Source organism: Acanthochromis polyacanthus, chromosome 17 (assembly GCF_021347895.1).
Source record: "Acanthochromis polyacanthus isolate Apoly-LR-REF ecotype Palm Island chromosome 17, KAUST_Apoly_ChrSc, whole genome shotgun sequence".
Lineage (NCBI taxonomy): Eukaryota > Metazoa > Chordata > Actinopteri > Pomacentridae > Acanthochromis > Acanthochromis polyacanthus.
Genome location: NC_067129.1, coordinates 4,667,466 through 4,683,457, shown reverse-complemented (window position 1 = coordinate 4,683,457; position 15,992 = coordinate 4,667,466). Strand labels below are relative to the sequence as shown.

The following is a 15,992-nucleotide window of genomic DNA, read 5'->3' as shown; positions in this document are numbered from 1 at the left end:
TCTCTCTCTCCCTCCATCTTTCACTCTTATGAGCTTCATGTTAATAGATGAAGTCCTGCCAAAGTGGCTGAGGGAGGAAGGACCGGGTGAGGAAGGGGAGGTGAGGTGCACAGAGGGGGGAATCCACGCCAGAGAGCCCCAGCGAGGGGATGTCTCACTGTGTTATCATTTCAGTCCCTCTGCTGCTCCAGCAAACCTGGCGCATCCGGGCAGAGGAGTCCTCCTGGAGCCATTTATCAAACACTGCCCCGCTGTTTTGCAGAGACAGAGCTGCCCACCTGCACGGTTATATGAGGTTACCAATGCTGGCATCTGCTCATATTGAATGATTAATCACACCCCTGTTTTATTCTGCCTTTTATTTTTGCGCCAGACAAAAGGCGACATAGCAGCCAGTGTAGTTCCACTGTCACAGATTGTCATTGACATCGCCCTGCGCTATGAGGCTGCACCTCACACACATCTCCCAGCCTGCAAAATTCTGAAGCTCTCTCTCTCTATTATTGATGCATTTCTCCACAGCTGAAACTAATTCAAAATTTAAGCACACCACTGCCACCCTCTTAACAGTTTCCATTCACTCTCACTCCAAAAACAGTGTGGATAACGCAGCGCCAAAGCCCCAAAAACAAGCAAACTTGTAAATAAATTTCAAAGAAAAGAAAGAAAAAGCAGCAAATATACCTTTAAGCAAGCGTATACAACACTGCTTTCCAGCTTACCTGTGGTATTCCGAGGCAAGAAGGCAGAAAGAAAGGAAATTCGTGCAAACGTGCCACAGATTTCTCTCGTCCAACAACTGCGCTCTGTTTTTTTTTCTTAGTTCCCACTCCTTCTCTTCCTCCTCCTCCTTCTCGCTCAGTAAAAAAAAGAAGGTTACGAGGGTTCAGATTAATTACTGGATGGTTGTGTCAGTAGCAGATGTGTTAGAGGCGACGGTTACAGCGCGTCCTCCCCAACTCTCAGCAGCGACGGCGGCTGTCCATCCTCCGGCTCCTCCGGCTGCTTTTCCTCTCCGCGCTGCGCTCCTGCTCTGCCCTATTTCAACTCCTCTCGCTCCGCTCTCCTCCTGACGTCAGCCGCTGCACGCCGAATGCGGTGAGGCTGCATCTGCAGATTCATCGCACAGGAAAGCGACACCTGTGCGTGCAGGCGTGCGTGTGTTCGCGTGTGTGTGTTTGTGCGCAGACACTAGCGAGGATCAGAGACCAAGTCTAAAGGAGAAGGAGGGGGGGGAGAGAAAAGCTTTAAGATTGTGTGCAGATGTTTTGGTTCTGAATTCCAAGGTCGAGGCAGGTTTGGGTTAAAGTTGTGCATGAAGCTGACATAGGCTATGTGGAAGTTGGAGTTTAGGGGATAAAATTAGTCTGAATGCATGACCCTGCATAAAATGGTTTACAAATGCAATAATAAAACTGCAAGAGTTCAGTCTGGCACTTTTTTTTCCAATGACATTCAGTGTCAGATTCTATTTAAGACTGATTTTTCTACATATGCATATGTTTAGACAGGGATTTAGGGATCGAATGCTCTCTGTGTGTGCACATGTACTTGTAAAAATGTTTAAACTGAAAAACTAAATCCGCAAGAGAACCAATTTTTAGCAAATAAGATTCTGTGTTGGATCCTGTTCAAAACTCATATTTTTCTGCATGCACATATATTTAAGTTGAGGTTCAGGGAATGGAAACTGTCTGTGTGTGCATGTACCTTCAAAAAGAGCCTCAAAACACAAAGCATTGAATCTGAAATGTGTCCTTCAATGAGATTCTGTGATAGATTCTGTTCAAAACTATGATTTTTCGACACATTCATACATTTAATCAAGGATTTAGGGACCGAATGCTGTCTGTGTGTGCATGTACCTACGTAAATATGACTCAAAATACATAATAAAGCTCTATAAGTTGAAATCTGTCAGTTTTTTTGCAAATGAAATTCCATGATATTCTGTTGAAATCTCAGATTTTTCTGCATATGCATATATTTAAGTTTAAGTTCAGGGTATAAATACTGTCTTTGTGTGCATGAACCGGTGGAAAAAATGGTTTAAAATGCAAAAATAAAGCTGCAAGAGCACCAGTTTTTAGCTGATAGGATTCTGTGTTGAATCCTATTTAGAGTTTTTGTCTTAGATTCTGTTTAAAACTCAGACTTTTTTGCATGCACATACATTTAAGTTGAAGTTTTGGGAATGTAAACTGTCTGTGTGCACATGTATCTGCATAAAGAGTTGAATTTGACGCCTTCCCTTCAATGAGATTCTATTTAAGGCTATGAATTATCTACACAAACATCATTTTCCACAATGTAAGCGTTGAAATTATTTTAAAAATGACACTTTTATTGTGTTGATCCCTCCTCCCCTCTTGCTGTCATTAGTGTGAATCAAAGCGGAGAACATGTTGCCAAATGATGCTGCTGCTGCTCGGTTCATCCAAACATGGAGAGCGGCCAACAGTCAAATGTCGTCAAAAGTATCATATGCATTTTTTTATCTTGTTTTCCACAGATTGTTTTTTACTCAAACCCTGCAGGGCTGCCTTATGAGACTATATGAGAATCACTTGCAGCATCGCGGTCTAATCAGCAAGGCAGTAATGATGTGGACGGAGGCGCTGGTCGTGCAGAGGACAGGTACTGTCAACATCACTTTCACAGAGGAGCTGACTGTCTGGCACATAGATGTATCTTCATCTCTGTTCTCTTTACATTTTATTCTTTTTTGCCTGTAAGTGGAAAGAGGCAAGAAGGATCAACTGCGCATGGCACAATTAGGGCACGCATACTGTATTCTAAAAAGACACGAGAATGGTGGCGCCCCCATCAAAGTTGCATGTGGCACTAAAACATTAATGCTCGATGTAACATTTATCAAGACAACGAAGAAAAGAGAAGGAGGGTCGGAAAAAAATAGGAATCAAAGAAAAAGAAAAGGAGAGGGAGGGGGAATACAGTACAGAGGAATAAGGGAAAAGTAAAGAAAGGAACTTTAGTCATGAAGTTGCAATACTGAAATAAAGAAAGCAAGAAAAGCAAGCAAGGAAGAAAAAAAAAAAGAGCGATGCGATCCAGTCTACTGGATGCTGTGTGTACAGCAGTACAAGCTGCAGTTACAGCTGATGTCTGATAAGTCCGAGAATGGCCTTGTAGCAGGATGCAGCATGTGCTCTACTTACAAGAGCATTTCTGTTTCACTGTATTTGCTTAAAAGTCGTGGATCTTTGTGTGAGATTTTAAAAATATTTCGTCTGCTGCATTTTTTTCTTCATTTGAATCCTAATTAATTTCTCCCTCTATAAATATGTGGCAACTGCAGCTAAGAGTGTTTTCAAATGATGACATCTATACGCACTTCATTAGCAAATTACAAAGATTGGCAAAGAGGCAGATGGAGGAAAGTCAATTAAAAGGCTGTTGAAAGGGTTGATGTGGGCCAAGTAGAGGAGAGGTGGCAGCATCTAGCATGCAGATCTCAAATGAAAACGAAAATCATCAAACATTTCTCCAATATTCTCTAGAAAAAAATTGATTGTGACACAATTGCACTGAGTACAAATGCAAAAGGGAGTTTGGTGAACTTGTTCTATTTTTTTCTAAGTTTATTTTTTTCTTCTGGGCTACAGTTTGGTTGGTATTGTACAGTTGCCATGATACTTGATTGAGTATTCAGTGTAGTTGCTGGGGTGATTCTATTTACACATTTTTAGTATGTTGTTCATTTACATGGCATTCTTTTCCAGTAGCTTCTGCATTTTCACTCGCATTGAATGGTGAGATAAAAAAGTCACTCAAATCACGTCAATTCAGTATTTAAACTCACACCATTGAATGGACTGACTCTAGGGATGGTGAATGGGCTGAGTGTTTCAGCACTGAGAGGCCGTGGGTTTGAATCTACACTACCAGTCAGAAGTTCAGACACACCTTCTCATTCAATGCTTTTTATTTATTCATACTGTTTGCTACATTGTAGATTAACACTGAAGATTAACGCTTTTTTGTTTACAACATAATTCCATGTGTTTTATTGTATAGTTTTGATGTCTTCAGTATTAATCTACAATGTATAAGATAAAGAAATAAAAACCATTGAATGAGAAGGTGTGTCCAAACTTTTGACTGGTAGTGTTGTCAGAGAATGGACATGGAATGCGTTTTGTTTGTTCGTCTCACTCTGCAGCAATTGCGTGAATGAAAATACACACGTTCTTAATTATTTATGACGAACAGTTTGACTTTTGCTGCAAAAAAAATAAATACCAGTAGCGCTCTGTTTTTTAATTCCTCAATATCAAATTAAGATTGCGTGAGTTTTCGGAGAAGGTTGCATTGTTTGTCACGGTAAAAACAGAGACCAACTACATCCATCAATCCATTATCTATACGCCACTTAATCCTCATTAGGGTCGCAGGAGGGATGGAGCCTATCCCAGCTGACTTAAAGCGAAGGCAAGGAACACCCTGGACTGGTCGTCAGTCTGTCACAGGGTACATAAACAGACAATCACACTCACATTCACACCTACAGATAATTTAGAGTTATCAATTAACCTCAGCATGTTTTTGGACGGTGGGAGGAAGCCGGAGTACCTGAAGAAAACCCACAGGGAGAACATGCAAACTCCACGCAGAAAGATCCCAGGAAGGCCGGGATGCGAACCGAGGATCTTCTTGCTACAAGGCTAAAGTGCTAACCACCAAACCACTGTGCAGTCCCACCAACTACATCCCTGCAGAAACTTTAATCAGTACATCTTTTTCTTTTCAATTGTGTTTGTTATGACCACACAATCAACTGACTAATTCTCAATCCTCACCTATTTCCAAGATCTCGAGAGTGCTAAAGCAGCAAACATGGACATTTTCAAAGATAACTTGTTGTCTATGAACAATCACTGTGTTGTACAGCGCTGTACTGAATACAGCTGCTGCTATTTGATGTGTTTCTGTGAAAATTGGCATGACAAACACCTTCTTTCTTATGCTGAAGAAGAGCCCAGCAATGAACATAAAAAAGTATTTAACACATTTTTACACTTTATAATATGAGGGCACCTTCTTTACGCCTTCCTCCTTTCCACGAAAAACCTTAAGAACGCAAAACAGATACATACAAGGTGCACACCTACACACATTCCTTAACACATCGCTGAGCCACTGAAGTGGGAATGTTTGGATCCATATTATTGACAAATGCATACCAGATCTATTCATAAAACCAACAGCTCTCTGGGCACTGCAGAGACGATCGCAGACCGCTGTAGGCGTACCCTGAGTAGCAAATCAATCACACCTAAACGGTATAAATATGAATTAACCCTGGAGGGCTCATATAGATGACAGTCCGTGCGAGGCATTGCAAATGGGGCATCATGTGCGTTTCACCCTCAGCGGCACCCATGTCTGGACAAACTCGCTTCCAGACGAGCATGCGGGGATTGAGAAGCAGCAGTCATCGTTATCTCTGTCATCATTTGCTCGGGAGTGTTTGCACTGGCAGTCATACGTCAGAAACATAATATCTTCTCCCCTCAACCTTAAAGGCACTGAGGCATGTGTCAGCACTAAAAGGTCTCTCTCACGTAGGGGCTCCCTCAGAGACAGAGACACCAGGAGATAGAGCCATAACTCTTCTTTATGTGCTTCTCCTCCCGCTCACCACCGCAAGTATTGATGCGATTCACATGCGTATACTGTACACACACGTATACATCACTTACAGTAGAAGAGGCTCCAGGTCACACTTAGGTTCTGAACATTAAGAAAACTGAATCAGAAAAAATGATGTTGAAATCCTTTGTGCATGTAAATGGAAGTAGATTTTAAATGCTGTAAAGATCGCTAAAGCAGTCAACTGATAGCACAACTACACTGAATGATTCTCCAAAGCGCTGGGTAATATTTACTGACAATGATTTTCTAATTCTTGCTTTCACAGTGAATGCACAAAGCTACTGCAGTATGGTTAACGTTAGGTAACAATATGTCCTATAGGTCTAGATGGCAGTTAAAAAACAGGGAATGATTGCAGTTAACGTGAATTCAAAAAGTGGGAAATTGTAGGTCGGTGGCAACATGAAGATATAAAGCTTGGTCTTCTGCATGAAACCCTGATATGACCATGATGTCCACACACTTTTACTTTCTGTCTGGCTACATAAAAGATGCACTATGTGTTCTATACAGAGGTGAAGAGGTCAACTGTTAATGTTTATTGACTGTGTCCTGCTTTTGACCTTTGCTGCATTTCATTTGTTTCCTTGTAAAAAAAATAAAAAATAAAAAGGTAAAACTGGAACCAATCATAAACTGTGAGGTGCCACAATAACCCCATATGAAAGTAATTACAAGGCATGTACATGTCAGTGTAACTTCTCCTGTGCAATTTTCATCTTTTTAAGTTCAATATTGTCACTATGAAAGTGAAATAAAAACAATTTTCTCTATAAAGAAAGCACATACCAACATGTAATTCAAGACCTGTGCATGAATAATAAATAAAGCTAACAAAAAAGTTTGGTAATTCCGCAACAACATTGTACAAATGTTGCATTTTTTGCTCTTCTTTTGTGCAGTAATGTGTTTTTATACACTGACAAGGTCATTTAAATGAGATTTATTCTTCTCATTATTATTAATACTGACTCATAACTTTTCTGGAGCTGGAAAAATTCGTTTGGCTGTGACTAGTAGACTCATATGACTGCAACACAACTGCAGTATGACCATGTGTTCAGTACTGGACTTTCAAAACACCATCTTGCTGCCTTACAGCATCAAACCAGATATCCAGGAGTGCATAGTTTTCTTAAGGTAGCGTCAACAACAAAAAGCAGCACAGAGGAGCATTTTATTCACTTCATCGGACTGTAAATAATCAAACTATTATTTCTTAACCTCACGTTTTCTCATATTTCCTGCCATGCTGACATTTTTAATTAAGTTCCAGAAGCTGCCATAACTTCCACTTCCCATCTCTGCCTGAATCCCAGCAGAAGCTCAACGTATTTGGGTTCAGAGTTCAGTTTGACGCAGGACTTTGCAGAAAATCTGTGTAGTGTGCACTGCTATGGCACATGCAGCTGTAGGGGAAAGCCCAGCAGCACTTACCCTTTGTAGAAAAGAAAAATAGCCACAAGCTGCAACTTAGAAAGGACACTGTTACAGCTTCTACAATCTGAAAATAAAAGCAAAGTTTTCCATTTTAATTTCTAAATAGTTGTTCTATAAAGGGCTGATACACAAACAGCAGCAGTCACTTAGTCCACCAGCACATCCCATCAACAACAACATAAGAGCACCTGCACAAACAACCCTCCGCACATGAACCGGCACAAACACACACATGTAGTTACACGAACACACAAGTACATAAATAACGTGGCTTCATCCTGTACTCTATTAGAGCTGTCAGAGGAAGCTGCACTGTATCAGCTGCAGCACCGCTGTTCAATGAAACGCCTCACCACTGGAGAGAGAGAGAGAGGGAGAGAGGCAGTGCAGACAAAGTGTTGCGTTAGCTTCTCTTTGTAGCCTCTGGCCACAAGGCTTCTTATGGACAAACCAGGGCTTTTGATTTGTTATGCTGCCTCTCTCTCGCCCTCGTGCACGCTGAAGCGCACACACAGAAGCGCACACATGCACCCACATACGCAGCAGCACGCTCTGGTACTTGCACAGGACTGCATTCCTCACTCTTGGTCCCACCCCCGTGCCCACACACACACACACACACACTCCTTGTATAATGGTCTTTGTTTCCTCCTCCTGCCCTGCTCCAATTTGATGGCAGCGCAGCCGCCAGGTTCCCCAGATGACCATTGAGATAGAGCTAACAGATGAAAGCAGCAGTAAGACGCTGGCGGTAATGGTGCTACAGCTCCGGCTTACAGCCCATATTTCTCACTGATGGCTGCGCTGCCCAGCCTCCCTCTGACACCTGCAGGAGTGAGCTACTTGGAAGCGTTGTTAGTATTAGAGAGGCAGAGACACATATAAAGAAACAGAGGTTTGCATGCAGCGGGCACACACATACAGCCATGTTTCCATAGACATACGTGACTTGGAAAGACTGAGTTTATTCCGCCTGCCTCGTTACAATATGAGCTTCAATGTGGATGTAATATCCATTTCAATAGTTGATGCACTTTCAGTTCATGCAAGGTCACATTTCCATGAAGTAACTGGATAAGTTGAGCTGCAAAAAAGTCTGAAATTGCAGGTACCAGTGAGAACCAATTAAATTCAGTCTCATGGTCTTTCTGTTAAAGGGTCTGTGCCAGAAGTCTGATGAGGAGGGTCAACAAAGGAGGAACTGCATGCATTTTGCTTGTCTACATTTCTTTTCAGAGAGTAGGATTGGATCATTTACAACTTTTTTTATTGTCCCAGTTTTATATTTCACACCATTCCTCCCTTATAAGGCTTGAGGATTCAAAATATTTCCTCGAAATCCTGGATTTTTGGATATTTTCAATATTAAAGTCATAACTGTCCAAAAGACAGTAATTTTGAGATTTCTACTTTAAAGCTACTTATTATATTTTGTCATCATTTCATAAATGTTTGAATTCATATGGTCATTAAAACTAATTAAAAGCACAATAAATCAGATGTTAAGAAGACAATGTACGCCTTTAAAACTGATGTGTAGCTTAAAATGTAACGCTGTTTCATAATGGTCATTTGATGGAGACTGAAACAAGTCACATGACCGCAGTTTAGTTCAGGGTCACACGTGTGGGACTGTGGGTCAGATGCAGTGTGGCTGCAGAGGGAAAATGCCAACATTGTCAGAGAGGAAACGATATGATCTTAAAAACCACAACTATCCTGGACTTTCTGAGGCGCACATGGTAATTTTGACTTTAAAGCTTTATTTGTTGGCATTATTTGTTGAAGTGCTTTGTATGGACAGTTTAATACAGTGTTGTTGCAAGCTAGCATATTGGACCGATCTAACGACAGAAAATTAGCTTGAAAGGATCACTTTTGGAATCTGTCTAATTAGAGACACTTTTTGGGAAATTTTGTGTTTGCATCTGAAATGTTTGCATGACTTTATTTTCATAGTTTTTACGGTGTCTGCTGACTGAGGAGAAAATAAATGCTAACAGACATCTGTCTGATGCGTGGCCTTCATTATATCAGACTGGAGTAGTTGCAAATATACTAGAGCCTCATTTTCCTCCTCTTTAATCAGTTAGTAGCTAATTTTACTAATGTCAGCTTCAAGAGACATAATTCAATTCACTTTAATTTATATCCCGCCAATTCACAACACGTCATTGTTACCATAAGATACTGACTGATATTGAGACTGTGCATCATTTTTATGAACCTATAGCATTCCTGACCTTCACTTTTTTTCAGTGTTGTTCACTCATGTCATCCCCTCCTCTTTAACTTAGCAGCGGCAATCCAAACAACAGTGTTTTCCTCAGTGAGGTACTTTTGTGTCTACATCTTAACCTGACCCAACCAGCAGTGTCAGGTCAGAAAATGGGTTCTCTTTGTAACCGTTCTGTGAAGCACTGAAAAATACAAAAATGCAACAGATGCACTATCTGATGTCATGCTCCAAAATAATCGGAGACGATTCACATTTGTTCGGGATGACTAAAACTGCTGGGCTCCAGCACCTCAGTGGGGACGGTGGTGGTGCTTTACCTGCTGTGCTCATTCAGCTCCAGTGACTGTTAAAATGAATGTAAGCACCTTCAGTTATTAATGATGAGTTATTAGTAGAAGAACATAAAAAAGAGAAACATAAGGGTCAGATTCACCTTTCCTAAAGCTCCTACAAAGCTCCTGCTGCTTACTAATGCTCTCAAAGAAACTGCGAGCATGAATATACCCCTAAATATACTTATAGATGACAGAGATGTTTACAGTGACATGTATAAAACACAATCCTTATCAGAAATGAGTTATAAACTTGTTTGTCTGTTAATATAAATGAGCATCTGTTGCTTTTGTTTTCAAGAAGGTCTCCCATCTAAAAACAATTTCTGTGCATTTTTTAGCATCCAATTGACCACCTTAGCTCTGTTTAACACTATAAATGCCCTGTCTTTTAGAGTTGCAATGCATATTAAAAGTATTCACACCCCTCTTGTCTTCCAGCTTCTAATAGAAATTAAATTAGTGAAAGTTATGACAACACAGTGCCAAGTGGAAAAAGGTAAGGCAACTGCAGTTCTTCAAGTGGCCACTTGAGGCTGCTCCAAAAGTAAGTCAATCCCCATAGATCTCTATGTTAAAATGTCCAAGGTTTCAGCAGAAATAAACATGTTTACGTTCAGGTATAAAAACAATTTTGGTCTCTACAGCTAGTTTCCATACTTATAACTGTGAAGGGGGGTGGATTTTTATGCAACTCACCCATTTAAATTGTATTAAGGTAAGGTAAATTGTATCAAAGTTAAGCATAATTAGGAGACTGGTTTGAGATACAGCAGTTCAGGAAACCTATGTCATGAAGGGTTCATCCATTTATATTTATATGGACACGCAATACAGTCAGAAATTCTCCTGTAGCATGAACAGGCAACAGTTGTTTTACCAACAATATCTCCACTCTCAGCTGCTAAAGCCTCTAACTATTTCAGAGTCAACTATTTCATCAAAGTGTCTTGGTGAGGAGGACTTACACAATCAATTATTTCACATTTTATGCTTTCAATTGACAAAATATTTTTATTTGTTGCGAAAAAAGGGATTGATGATTCAATGTTAATAAGCAATACAAAGGAAAAACTTCATCGGGGGTGACTACTTTACACAGTTACTTTATATACCTTATGTATGTATTTGTGTTCTCGGTAGCATTAGAATCTACTACTTTTCTGAAGCATTATGCACGAGCAGCTTCATCTTCCCGTACAAGCTGAAAATCAGGAGGTCAGTGCTGCTTTTCTTTCATCAGACAGCTCACACATATTATCCTGTTTAGGCATTTTGAAAGTACAGCCCTCATTAACCCAGAAAGGCTATAAATCCTCACATGTAGTCTTTCCTTCTTTCTCTTGTTTTCAGAGTCCCCCTTTGTGTAAAACTATCAAGCACTGATCACCTCCAGTCATGGTCAAGGAGTGAAACGGTTACCTCCTGGGGTCCAGTTCATAGAACAGATTTTATACAAGTTATTTTAAATTTGGCACAAGTTTACAATCCGCACTTTACTTATAATGAAAATCTGACAAGTTTGACTCATTTCAATCTGCTGCCCTGAATTAAGAGTAAAAATACTAATGTGTAATCTGTAATCTGAGACCCTGTGTGACCACAAAATCCTCAGTAATGCTATAGAAAACATTTGTATGCAGAGTTGCCTTTTGCCTTTTTGCTGAAGTCAGAATAATCACTTTCCTGGTTTTATGTTTTGCCATAACCATCATAGTAATCACACAGTGATCCCAAGACATTTATTTCTATTTCAAGGGCTTTGTTGACTTGAATATTATTACTGCATTACAACCTGTGACTCATTGCACAAGTTATTAGTGGGAAAATCAATTATATCACTATAAGAAACCACAACCCCACAATGACTAATAAAATCGATGTCCTTGTCGAATGCAGTTTTTAGAAAAAGTGTTTCGGTCCTCGTGGGCAGCCGCCTTAACAGGGTCACTGCTATGATTATGAGTCCTGGTGGCATCTGACTGTGTTCCCATCATTTAGCAGCATAATTCCCTGACAGGGACGATCGGCCTGAGGGGATTTGGCGCGCAGAAAAAAAGTTCGAATGTAATCCCAGACAGCGAGGGCACAGCATGGCGGAGGATGAAAACACAAATAACGGGCAGAGGATGACGGCGAGGAAGCATAGGGAGAATCAGTGTGATAAAAATGTCACTGTGTGGTTGTTTCCAGATAACTTTCCAAAAAATTAAAAAAAAAAAAGATTTTAAAGATGTAACAACTAAAAATACCAGATGGTCCAAAATGTCTGTAAGAGCAAATATGTGATGCACTGTAACAAATCATCCAGTAAAATTGCAATAAAATACTGGAAGTTGTGGTTGCCAGTATTTCGAAGTGATTTTACATTTGTAATTTACTTTCTTATTTACAGTGAAATACTTCAGAACTGAGAACAGCACTCAATGTATAAAATGAAGTTTGATGTTTATTACTAGAACTAAAAGGCAACTCTATATAAATATATAGCATTTATACAGACTTGCCACTGTCATCAACATTAACTTAAACTGCAGTTAACTGTAAAATGCAACATTTTCTCCTTTATAAACACCACTGTTAATTGCAGACACATGCCATAAATAGCAATCCCAGAAAACAGGAACCTTCAGGAAACTTTCAAGGAATGTTTCAGGAACTAAAACACCTAAAACAATAAACACCTAAAGGAGAGGGAAAGTTAGCGCCTTATGGACAGAGAATGTGAGCTCAAAAGCTGCAATGTATGAGAAAGTGGTCATCGTCTTTTAAATGTACTTTAGAAATCAGGTAACTTCAAAAAGTGTAAACATGACCACTTTCAGAGAATCGCTTTAACAATTTCAATGACATTCTTAGCAGTCTAAATCAAGTAATTAGTCTAAACAGTACTTTGCCATCTGCCATTCAGTTCACATGGTCAATTTTTACAGCAGGCTTTTACAGTAATTTACTGTATTGCTACAAAATATGGATTGAAATGTATATAAATGTAAATTCATTAAGTGTTGAAAGTGCTAACAAAATGCTGCATAACTGTAACATCCATGGTTCATCCTTTAGTTTGATCCAGTTTGTCTGAAATGAGTTTCCGAAATGAAACACAGAGACAAAAAGTTATGTTCTTTTTGTATATGGTTATATTTCAACACTGCAAGGCCTTCGCAACGGCCTGTCTGTGAAACAAGCTTAAACATGCTTATATTTGAGCCTGTGCAAACTTGTGGTTTGTGTATTCTGAGTGAATGCACAGCACTTATTTGCCTTTTATAACAATAAGTGGGTCAAGAGCAGAGTTAGTGCTGTGAAAATGTGAATTCTGTATTGCTGAATGGAGTGGCTGGACTGAAATGAGTGTGGGTGTCTTTTTAGGTTTCACTTTAAATTCAGCACTTTGCATTTTGAGATGGTTTGGAGTCCTGACATCACAAAATACCACCATTTTTTAAGAGTTACATAACATAAATTGTAAACTTACAGCCACGAGGCTTCTTGGTCTTTGGAGCAGCAGATAAAAGGCTGACTCTCCCTGGTGGCCTCGCAGTTTGTCAGCGACTTCTTTAGGCTTGTGTCAGATCAAGATCGGCCCTAACGAGCTCTGACCAGAACGCACGGAACACTGCTGAGCGGTTCAAAGAAACAAAATACTCACAACGCCTGATTTTTTTCCCCCCTCCATGTAACCAACTGTGAGCTCTGATCTCTTAATTATTTCTCTTATCAAATCGTTCGTTCATAATGACCACGTGTAATGAAGGGGAGGAGAGAGGTCCTAAGCTGTGAGATCTAATTTGTGGATTGCAGTGAGGGTTGTGTCTTTGGATATTAAGGTCTCGTATAGATTTAACATCAGTGGGAAAACAAAAACTAACTAATGATCAATGCAGCGAAAGAGTTATAAAAGCCTAAATGAATAATCCGCTCCCTAGGCTAAAACAAACAGAATAAAGAGCCGACAGTACAACATGGATTAAAATTAAGAAAGGCCAAAAGTCAACAGAGCCCAGTGGGCTCACTGCAGATCAAAACTTCACAGAGACAGCTCCAGGCCAGCCCATGCAGAGCCTTGAAAGAAGTCAATAAAGCGCTAAAATCTACTCTCAGACTGACAGGCAACCAGTTTTACATCTATTCTAGAAGATCTGTTGCCATCTTTTTCTTCAGTTTCAGTGTTTATTTGAAGGATGATGAATGATAGTATAAGTCTGAACCCCTGTTTCTAAAATACTGATGTTAAATATAATGTTAATAGTATTCCTTATTCACTGTAGTGCAGAAACTGACAGAGATCAGCATCAGTTCAAAGCCAGAACATTGTTGCCAACATCCGGCTCACTGCCAGCTGCTCCAGCTGAGCCACATACAGGCTCCAACACCGCGAGACTCTGTGGAACCGAAAGGACCAATCCCCGAAATGCTGTAATCATTAATGCATTTAAAATAGAATTTCTCTGTAAAGACTACAGATGAGGACCAGTAGCAGCTACTCTATAACTTTTGCGCTTGTAGAACAAAAATGCAAGTTATTACAAGAAACAGGAATCTTTCAAACAGATTATGCCTCAGTTTATCATTCACACGACAACTTACAGATCACAAAGGTACAAAACATGAGTAATATTGTATTTTACTTTATGATAAAAACAACAAAAGACAAAAAAAACAAAAAACAAGACAAATATTACAAAAACATGACACAAAGCAACAAAAGGAGACAAAAACAATAAATAAAGTGAAAGATGAAAGGATAAAAATGAGACAAAAAATGCACGCAATACAAAAAGGAAACACAAAAACGACAAATATGAGACAAGCGACAAAAGTCAGACACAAAAGCAAGAAAAACGAGAAAAAATGACAAAAACAGGACACAAAATGAAAAAACAACACTCTACATTCTACTTTAAGACAAAAACAACTCATCAAGATCTATGAATTATTTTAAATTTACAGTTTTACAAATGCACAATTTGCAGTTAATTTCTTCTCGGTAATTTTTACACTTTATAAAGTCGTCCTGCGGGCCGGATTAGACCCTCTGGCGGGCCGGTTTTGGCCTACGGGCCACATGTTTGGCACCCTTGCTTTAAGAGAAACGAGCCCAAAAATATGTATCGCATCATCATCCTCGCACACAAACAGAGATGGTGAATAGTGATAAATGATGTTACATTCAATAAATCATCAGCAAGAAACACCAACAAACGTCCGAATACTTGAAGAGAAACAGCCCAAAATCGTTGCTTTTAATCATTACTAGCTGTTGCTTGGTGATAAAGATTTATCCAACTTCTTCACTGTGAGTAGATACTGCAGCTTTTAGACACTGAAAATCTACAATAAAAGCAAATAGTATAGTGAGTGAAAATCCACAAGATGGATAACAATTAAGGACAATGTATGAAACAACAACTAGTGTTTTGGAATTATGTGATTTATGTAAGAATAGGAGTTTTCATTTTTCTACACTATGATTATCCTCATTGTAATTCTCACTCTGATTTGCACAACATACCACAAATTAAGTCGAGAATAAAGGGGAAGTGGATGTTTTGTTCTTTCACGCCTACGAGCTTTGAGGCGGCTGGTTTTTACCCACTGGGGAACGTAGCAGTGCCACTGATTTTTCCTTTGCTTTTAACTAGATATGGAAATACAGCTCATTTTCAGAATCACAATATTATGCCATCGATGGGTGTATAATCTTTCTCTTTGCCTCTCATACTGTGGAGAGGAGAGATTTAACAGAGAGGAGAGGAGAGGAGAGGGGGAGCTGAGCGGCGGCATCTGGGAGGGATTATAAACGACTGGTGGTCCTGCCAAAGCCTGGAGTCCGATCAATACCGTAGATGTGATCTTAGTCATTATGGTTGACCGAGAGCCAGCTAGGCACAGAGGAATTGGTTCCTGCAATGATCCTCATTAGTTGTTGTCACTCCCTCGGCGTAATTAATATGCTAAAATGAAAAGCAACTGTTCCGCTTTCACTTGTCATTTCAATATCGTTTGCAAGATCCAATCAAAAAGACCAAATTAAATTGGATTTCTTCACTTCGTGCCACACTCAGACACCTCCGTTATGCATAAGTGGTGTCTGATTTTAGGCAGTCAGGGGAAACGGGGCTCATAACACTCAGACGGACTTGGGTTTTGGAAGTTAAATTAAAGTTCAAAAGTTTAAAGTAGACGCAAAGACGAATGTGCAGGAAACAGCTCGAAGTTATCCGATTTGCTTGGAAATCCCAAAGCAGATGCTTCATGCTTTTCACGTACTGACAAACCAAAAAAGTACACAGAGCTACGAG

General features: G+C 39.7%; 1 protein-coding gene across 1 annotated transcript in view; it reads right to left on the bottom strand.

The window, feature by feature from the left end:
• Positions 1 to 1,161, bottom strand: part of fstl4 (follistatin-like 4) — a 232,697-nt gene extending 231,536 nt beyond the window's left edge. The window contains exon 1 of the mRNA XM_022190937.2: positions 723 to 1,161. The gene's annotated coding sequence lies outside the window, so the exon portion shown is untranslated. The remainder of the gene's footprint in view (positions 1 to 722) is intronic.
• Positions 1,162 to 15,992: the final 14,831 nt, after the last annotated feature.